The sequence below is a fragment of the Taudactylus pleione genome, unplaced genomic scaffold, assembly GCF_031769625.1.
Source record: "Taudactylus pleione unplaced genomic scaffold, aTauple2 ptg000937l, whole genome shotgun sequence".
Taxonomy (NCBI): Eukaryota; Metazoa; Chordata; class Amphibia; order Anura; family Myobatrachidae; genus Taudactylus; species Taudactylus pleione.
In genome coordinates this window covers 522,574-533,091 of record NW_028285338.1, presented here as the reverse complement: position 1 = coordinate 533,091, position 10,518 = coordinate 522,574, and positions in this window count along the sequence as shown.

Here is a 10,518-nt window from a genome sequence, read left to right as displayed (position 1 = left end):
CTTCTTAGGTGTCTCGCACATGCGCACGACGGAGCTCCCTCCGTCGTGCACATGCGCAGTGGGGAACATCGACCCACTTGCGAGCATACTGCCGCTTGCGAGTGCGTCTGAATGACCCCCACAGTCTTTAGCACAAGACTGTGTTGAAACCTATTACACTCATTGAGTACTTGGCTGCTTGAGACCTCATTGTCTTGGATATAGGGGATGGAGTCCTAGGTCCTCTTTCATCTAACTTATGTGCAGGATCAAAGACAAAGGCCCTCATTCAGAGCCGTTCGCTATTTGCGTTCGTTCGTTCAAAAACAAGGGGTGGCTATGCAAATGATTCGTTCGCACATTGCAGTCTGTTCACACCTCTAAGTCTGAACGAGCGAGCAAAACATACGCTCTTTTATTTCTTAAAAACACCCCCTGGCCGCTCGCACCATACGTCATGTCCACTATTTATTAGATTAATCGAGTACATCGAACAGGATATGAACTGCTCGCTATTGTTGTGGTTGGTTTTTTCAACCACTATTTTGCGAGCAGTTCTGAGTTAAAAAAAACCAAGTGACGTGGTCATTGACGCTGCTATATTAATTATGCACACCCATAAAACGCCCGTTTTGACCTTTAAGCACGCCTGCGAACGGATCTCCACTCCCCGTTTTCAAGCACCTTCCCCTGTTACCACCCACATACGCCTTATTCTGTCACTCAAAATAACAGGCACTCGCTATATTGCGTACAAACGATTTTCGTCCGCACTGACTGGTTCGTGCATGCGTACTAAAAACTGTACGCATGCGCAGATGTGCGAACATCGCTCGGAACGAGCGTACTGCCACTAGCGAGTGGCTCTGAATGAGGGACAATATTCACTTTGCGGTTGCTTTTTCTTTTTATTGGAATTCTATATCAAAACTGTTGGTTAATTTGTCCTACCTACAGGATCAGAGACACTAAATACTGGTCCAGAAATTTCTATGGGACTTTTACATCAAGAGTGCTAGTCACTTGTTTTACTGTGTGGTTTATTGCTATTTATATTTATTTTTATTTTCAACTTAATTTGTGTTAATATATGTAATAAATGACAACTATATTATTGAATATCACTGTCCATCTTTATTAGCGCTGGTTTTTTTGCTGTTTATTATGTGTATTTGCAGGGTGTGACAACCCCTTACTAGCTGCTTTATTGTGTCAGCGCATCCCTATCCAAACTATCTTTTTTTTTTATGTTTACTTCTGCGATCCTGCAATGCCGGGTTGTAGGATCGCGGCAAGCCATCGCAGATGTATGGGGCCCTTGATTTAACAATTCCAATAATATTTTGGTCGCAATCTGTGATCTGAGAAGCCCCATGCATTGCAGATTTTTATACACAAATCGATTGAAAATTGCAGAATTGCCACAATCGATTGCTGATGTATGGGGGTTTTAATACCTGAACTGTTGGGGAGCCTTGAGGACCGCGTTTTGGAAGCTCTGGATTACAGGGATCATCACTCTCTCTGCTGTGACCTAAGGCCCCCATGTATCAGCAATCGATTGTGGCAATTCTGCAATTTGCAATTTATTGAGTATAAATTTCTGCAATGTAATGTATGGGCTTCTCAGATCACAGATTGCAACCAAAAAGTGATTGGAATTGTTAAACCAGATTGTCCAACATGTTGGATGTCACAGATGGATTGGGGCTGTAGATTGCTAGTGTATGGACATGATCAGCAGATATGCTGATCGTTACTAGAAAAATGATGGAGTCTTTCAAGATTGACAGATCTGTGTTTGCTGCAATTGTTCTGCAGATCACTGAAAAAGATCTGTAATGTAATGTATGGGAGCAGATTGCTAGATTGGGAAATCCTAAACTCGGGAAACAAAACTTAAAATTGATCAATAGTTGTTTTCAGATTGCTGATGTATGAGGGACTGTACAAGATACATGAGCATAGGGTACCATACATCTGCGATGGATTGCCGTGAACCTGCAAAGCAGCATCGCAGGATCACAGAAGTCCAACTTGTTGGATTTCACAGATATGACAATCACCATCAAAAATTATTGTGATTGTCAAATCGGTGAAATTTAACTTGTGACATTTGAACATCAATGATCAACAGGCGGCATTTACCGATCGTCAGATCTGTGTTTCCGCACCCATTGCTACGATCCATCGCAGATGTATGGGGATCTTAATATTTATTTAAAAAGAAGTAATTCAGTAGCAATCCCAATATTGTGATACAATTATTAATGAAAAATCCTTCTATGTATCATATCCTGTAAAGCTGAATCCAAACTATATATTCTGTAATTTCGGAGAAAGCAACATAGATATCACTGGTCACTACATGGATCTCATCTGCTAGCCATTATTAAAGCTTTATACATTTCCACTATTCCAGGAATATCTAAAAATTTACTAACTGGGCTACAGATCTCCTGGCAATCTCTATATGTACATTGTGTGACACTGTCCTGTTACCTGGGAATCTCTATATGTACATTGTGTGACACTGTCCTATTACCTGGGAATCTCTATATGTACATTGTTTGACACTGTCCTGTTACCTGGGAATCTCTATATGTACATTGTGTGACACTGTCCTGTTACCTGGGAATCTCTATATGTACATTGTGTGACGCTGTCCTGTTACCTGGGAAGCTCTATATGTACATTGTGTGACACTGTCCTGTTACCTGGGAATCTCTATATGTACATTGTGTGACGCTGTCCTGTTACCTGGGAATCTCTATATGTACATTGTGTGACACTGTCCAGTTACCTGGGAAGCTCTATATGTACATTGTGTGACACCGTCCTGTTACCTGGGAAGCTCTATATGTACATTGTGTGACACTGTCCTGTTACCTGGGAAGCTCTATATGTACATTGTGTGACACTGTCCTGTTACCTGGGAAGCTCTATATGTACATTGTGTGACACTGTCCTATTTCCTGGGAATCTCTATATGTACATTGTGTGACACTGTCCTGTTACCTGGGAATCTCTATATGTACATTGTGTGACGCTGTCCTGTTACCTGGGAATCTCTATATGTACATTGTGTGACACTGTCCTGTTACCTGGGAAGCTCTATATGTACATTGTGTGACACTGTCCTATTTCCTGGGAATCTCTATATGTACATTGTGTGACACTGTCCTGTTACCTGGGAATCTCTATATGTACATTGTGTGATACTGTCCTATTTCCTGGGAAGCTCTATATGTACATTGTGTGACACTGTCCTGTTACCTGGGAAGCTCTATATGTACATTGTGTGACACTGTCCTATTTCCTGGGAATCTCTATATGTACATTGTGTGATACTGTCCTGTTACCTGGGAATCTCTATATGTACATTGTGTGACACTGTCCTGTTACCTGGGAATCTCTATATGTACATTGTGTGACACTGTCCTGTTACCTGGGAAGCTCTATATGTACATTGTGTGACACTGTCCTATTTCCTGGGAATCTCTATATGTACATTGTGTGACACTGTCCTGTTACCTGGGAATCTCTATATGTACATTGTGTGACGCTGTCCTGTTACCTGGGAATCTCTATATGTACATTGTGTGACGCTGTCCTGTTACCTGGGAATCTCTATATGTACATTGTGTGACACTGTCCTGTTACCTGGGAATCTCTATATGTACATTGTGTGACGCTGTCCTGTTACCTGGGAATCTCTATATGTACATTGTGTGACACCGTCCTGTTACCTGGGAATCTCTATATGTACATTGTGTGACGCTGTCCTGTTACCTGGGAATCTCTATATGTACATTGTGTGACACTGTCCTGTTACCTGGGAATCTCTATATGTACATTGTGTGACGCTGTCCTGTTACCTGGGAAGCTCTATATGTACATTGTGTGACACTGTCCTGTTACCTGGGAATCTCTATATGTACATTGTGTGACACTGTCCTGTTACCTGGGAATCTCTATATGTACATTGTGTGACACTGTCCTGTTACCTGGGAATCTCTATATGTACATTGTGTGACACTGTCCTGTTACCTGGGAATCTCTATATGTACATTGTGTGACACTGTCCTGTTACCTGGAGATCTCTATATGTACATTGTGTGACACTGTCCTGTTACCTGGAGATCTCTATATGTACATTGTGTGACACTGCCCGGTTACCTGGGAAGCTCTATATGTACATTGTGTGACGCTGTCCTGTTACCTGGGAATCTCTATATGTACATTGTGTGACGCTGTCCTGTTACCTGGGAATCTCTATATGTACATTGTGTGACACTGTCCTGTTACCTGGGAATCTCTATATGTACATTGTGTGACACTGTCCTGTTACCTGGGAATCTCTATATGTACATTGTGTGACACTGTCCTGTTACCTGGGAATCTCTATGTGTACATTGTGTGATGCTGTCCTGTTACCTGGGAATCTCTATGTGTACATTGTGTGACGCTGTCCTGTTACCTGGGAATCTCTATATGTACATTGTGTGACACTGTCCTGTTACCAGGGAATCTCTATATGTACATTGTGTGACACTGTCCTGTTACCTGGGAATCTCTATATGTACATTGTGTGACACTGTCCTGTTACCTGGGAATCTCTATATGTACATTGTGTGACACTGTCCTGTTACCTGGGAATCTCTATATGTACATTGTGTGACACTGTCCTGTTACCTGGGAATCTCTATATGTACATTGTGTGACACTGTCCTGTTACCTGGGAATCTCTATATGTACATTGTGTGACACTGTCCTGTTACCTGGGAATCTCTATATGTACATTGTGTGACACTGTCCTGTTACCTGGGAATCTCTATATGTACATTGTGTGACACTGTCCTGTTACCTGGGAATCTCTATATGTACATTGTGTGACACTGTCCTGTTACCTGGGAATCTCTATATGTACATTGTGTGACACTGTCCTGTTACCTGGGGATCTCTATATGTACATTGTGTGACACTGTCCTGTTACCTGGGAATCTCTATATGTACATTGTGTGACACTGTCCTGTTACCTGGAGATCTCTATATGTACATTGTGTGACACTGTCCTGTTACCTGGGAATCTCTATATGTACATTGTGTGATACTGTCCTGTTACCTGGAGATCTCTATATGTACATTGTGTGACACTGTCCTGTTACCAGGGAATCTCTATATGTACATTGTGTGACACTGTCCTGTTACCTGGGAATCTCTATATGTACATTGTGTGACGCTGTCCTGTTACCTGGGAATCTCTATATGTACATTGTGTGACACTGTCCTTTTACCTGGGAATCTCTATATGTACATTGTGTGACGCTGTCCTGTTACTTGGGAATCTCTATATGTACATTGTGTGACACTATCCTGTTACCTGGGAATCTCTATATGTACATTGTGTGACACCGTCCTGTTACCTGGGAATCTCTATATGTACATTGTGTGACACCGTCCTGTTACCTGGGAATCTCTATATGTACATTGTGTGACACCGTCCTGTTACCTGGGAATCTCTATATGTACATTGTGTGACACCGTCCTGTTACCTGGGAATCTCTATATGTACATTGTGTGACACTGTCCTGTTACCTGGGAATCTCTATATGTACATTGTGTGACACTGTCCTGTTACCTGGGAATCTCTATATGTACATTGTGTGACACTGTCCTTTTACCTGGGAATCTCTATATGTACATTGTGTGACACCGTCCTGTTACCTGGGAATCTCTATATGTACATTGTGTGACACTGTCCTGTTACCTGGGAATCTCTATATGTACATTGTGTGACACTGTCCTGTTACCTGGGAATCTCTATATGTACATTGTGTGACACTGTCCTGTTACCTGGGAATCTCTATATGTACATTGTGTGACACTGTCCTGTTACCTGGGAATCTCTATATGTACATTGTGTGACACTGTCCTGTTACCTGGGAATCTCTATATGTACATTGTGTGACACTGTCCTGTTACCTGGGAATCTCTATATGTACATTGTGTGACGCTGTCCTGTTACTTGGGAATCTCTATATGTACATTGTGTGACACTATCCTGTTACCTGGGAATCTCTATATGTACATTGTGTGACACCGTCCTGTTACCTGGGAATCTCTATATGTACATTGTGTGACACTGTCCTGTTACCTGGGAATCTCTATATGTACATTGTGTGACACTGTCCTGTTACCTGGGAATCTCTATATGTACATTGTGTGACTCTGTACTGTTACCTGGGAATCTCTATATGTACATTGTGTGACATTGGCCTGTTACCTGCGAATCTCTATATGTACATTGTGTGACACTGTCCTGTTACCTGGGAATCTCTATATGTACATTGTGTGACACTGTCCTGTTACCTGGGAATCTCTATATGTACATTGTGTGACTCTGTACTGTTACCTGGGAATCTCTATATGTACATTGTGTGACATTGGCCTGTTACCTGCGAATCTCTATATGTACATTGTGTGACACTGTCCTGTTACCTTTTGTGTCTGCACAGAACCCCGTATTGTCACTATCCCCATTATTCATATCATCTATGGCTAATATCTCTGTATTATGTATCTCACCATACAGTATATAACTTTGATTTTGTTCCTACTCCCTGGTATACATTATGCTGCCTATTTGTAGTAACTTTGTTCCTATATATTTATTTTATCACAGTCATATCTAAGATAAATAAAATGTCTCCTACATAGACTGATGGCCTGATCCAAAAACTATATTTTATGTATCAGACATTTTGGGAAAGTAACAAGCTGTTTTCATAGTTACATGTGTGTACAGTACTATAGGAAATAATAAATGTGTTTACTGTTATTTACTATGATATTCAATAAATATCAGCCAAATGCTGCCAGCAGTGAGGTCCAGAAATGCAGGTGGAAGTATTAATAAACCATAATTGCCTACTATCCCTCATTGTCAGGGAAACTCCCTGAAATAGCAGCAATATCCCTGACTCCCTGAAGTGTCCAGCAATCTCCCTTTTTGCATCTATCCCCCATTATGTAGCTGTTATATTTAAAAACAAACAAACAGAGATATATACATTCAAATGGGATGATTAATATAATTCCCTGCATTGGTTATAGGGCACAATGATCCCTATGGTTACATGTATTTTCTAAAATGTATTAAGTGTGTTTTCATCAATAAGTAGATCTTACTAACTGCTTTGGGGCTCATTTACATTTGGATGAAGTCAGTTTTATGACACGCCCATCAGATGTAGCAGTACACGCCCATCACACGTATGACACGCCTCTCAGATTTAGCAGTCCACGCCCATCACATGTATGACACACCTCTCAGATGTAGAATACATGCCCATCACACATATGACACGCCTCTCAGATGTAGCAGTACACGCCCATCACACGTATGACACGCCTCTCAGATGTAGCAGTACAGTCCACTCTACCGCCGCGCTCATAGGTGCTGCTTTCACAATCTCCCTGAAATGCTTTTTGAAAAGTAGGCACGTATGTGATAAATCCTTCTAAAAGCAAAAAGGGTAATAACTGCTTTATCTATGTAAACAATTTGCAAACACACTGTAGTCCGATCACTGGTCAGTGTTATGGATAAGACCTAAAGAGAGGGGATAAGTCTGCACTGATATCAGCCGACTTCTCCCCATTCCCTTATGCTGGGATCGGCTGCTAGACATCGTCCTGATGTTACAGCTGGTCGGGCATTTGAATTTGCCTTCCCAGCTGTGACATCAGTCCCTGCGGCAAGTGCACGGTCTGTCGGCAGACTGCCCGCACATATAGACAGATGAGCCAATATATCTGCAGAACTACCGGCCATCTGCTGTGCTGTACAGCCAATCCCATATATCTGTGAATTACATAATCAACAGACATATAGGGGGCACACACCTGCCAGCATGCTCACATTAGATGGGTCGTTCGATGGAACGGACGATATATCCCCCGGTGTGTACCTGGCTTAAGAGCTGAAAATGTTTAGTGATGCTCACATGTCAGCTCTAGGCACCAGGGGCTAACTGCTAATTAGATATAAAGATGATAATATATGTATCACTCGCGCACGCAGGGGGGGTTTCCGAGTACCCAGAAACCCCCCCCCAACCAATCAAATTATTTTTTCAGAGGCCGTAACCAGGGTGGCCACACTGAGCGGAGAATGCTCTTGGGCGGACATGGCCTCTGGAGCAATTTCTATTTGCCGGGTGCCTGCTGCTATGTATATCAGCGGCGCACCCGGCTGTCCTGGCTGCTGTGAGGGTTTTGTATAGATCCCCTTCTGTTGATACATCTACGGAAGGGGATCTATCCATGACCCTGCTTTGAGCCTTTGAGCTCCGCCTCCTCCGGCTCCCGCATGGTGCGCTGGCTCTATGGAGAGACGACATGTCTTCTCTCCAGTGACAACTGCCACAGCGCATACAAGGTAGGGATCGAGGAGCTGGTCGGCGCAGTGCGACGAGGGAGGGCGGCACGCCACTGAGAGGCTAACCGCAGAATCATGTCAGGTCAGTTTCTTTGTTTTTAGTGTTGGCTGGGTAGGTGGCGTGTGTGTGATGTACAGTATGTGTGATATATGTATGTGTTGCTCTGTGTGTGATGTGTGTGTGAGTGTGATGAATGTGTGTGACATTGATGTCCCAGGGAAGAAGGGGGGTGGGGGGAGGGTGTGTGTGTGATATATAGGAGTCCCAGGGAAGGTGGGGGGGGGCTGTTTGGTGCCACCAAGCTATATCTACACAGACATTGCTGGTGCCAGTGTGGTCCAATTGACCAGGTGGGTGCTGTGCATCTAAAGTCCCAGGAGGGGAGGAGGAGGGGAATATAGTAGCATGAAATACTAACAGCTCTGGAGTCTTTTTTTTTTCCTTTGTAAATAAACTGTATAACTATTCAATTTTCCTTTTTATTTGTTCAATGTGAATATTTAATTGGTATAAATGACAAGGGAACATGTATGTATGCTGTGTGTGTGTTTGTAAGTATGTTGTGTGTATGTATACTGTGTGTATGTCTCACACACACACACACACACACACACACACACACACACACACAACAATCTCTCTATATAAAATAATCTCTCTCTCTCTAAAATATGGAAACTCCCCCTTAAAAATCCTGCGTTTGCCCCTGTGTATAAGTTGAATATAAACACAGGCAGATAATAGATAATAAAACTTGACAGTATCCACTATAGTAAGATCTATTAGTGTACAAATGACAAAAGACTATGAGGGGTATTCAATATGAAACGTTAACTTCGACAGTATAATATTGGAGTTTTTTCCTGCGTTAAAGTATGGTGCGAGCTCCCACTTATCCCCGTATTCAATATAAAATTAACGATAACGGGAAACTCCGAAGTTGGATTTGCGTAAAGTTACAAATTTTTCCTTAAAATAATTGTAAGACCCCCCTAAAGATGTAAAAACATGGGGGAACACTATGGGTACCCCAGTTTTAGTCTTTAATTGAAAGTCGGGGATTTAAATAGCCACAGCAGGTGTTTTTTTCTCGACATTGAAGAAGTGATGCAGAAGAGCACTTAGGTTATTTTTTTCGATTTTTTAAGTGGTCCCATCAAATTTGGGGTACATGAAAATGGGTACTAGCATATTTTGATGTCCCTAAAGTAAGTTTTTAAAAATTCTGCATTTGAGCACCTGCAGCAATAAATCTATTCTAGAATACACCTGCCGCTAATAATCTATTCTAGAATACACCTGCCGCTAATAATCTATTCTAGAAAACATCTGCCGCTAATAATCTATTCTAGAATACACCTGCCGCTAATAATCTATTCTAGAAAACACCTGCCGCTAATAATCTATTCTAGAAAACACCTGCCGCTAATAATCTATTCTAGAATACACCTGCCGCTAATAATCTATTCTAGAAAACACCTGCCGCTAATAATCTATTCTATAATACACCTGCCGCTATAAATCTATTCTAGAAAACACCTGCCGCTAATAATCTATTCTAGAAAACACCTGCCGCTATAAATCTATTCTAGAAATCACCTGCTGCTATAAATCTATTCTAGAAAACACCTGCCGCTAATAATCTATTCTATAATACACCTGCCGCTATAACTCTATTCTAGAAAACACCTGCCGCTATAACTCTATTCTAGAAAACACCTGCCGCAATAAATCTATTCTAGAAAACACCTGCCGCTAATAATCTATTCTACAAAACACCTGCCGCTAATAATCTATTCTAGAATACACCTGCCGCTAATAATCTATTCTAGAATACACCTGCCGCTAATAATCTATTCTAGAATACACCTGCCGCTAATAATCTATTCTAGAATACACCTGCCGCTAATAATCTATTCTATAATACACCTGCCGCTAATAATCTATTCTAGAAAACATCTGCCGCTAATAATCTATTCTAGAATACACCTGCCGCTAATAATCTATTCTAGAATACACCTGCCGCTAATAATCTATTCTAGAAAACACCTGCCACTATAAATCTATTCTAGAATACACCTGCCGCTAATAATCT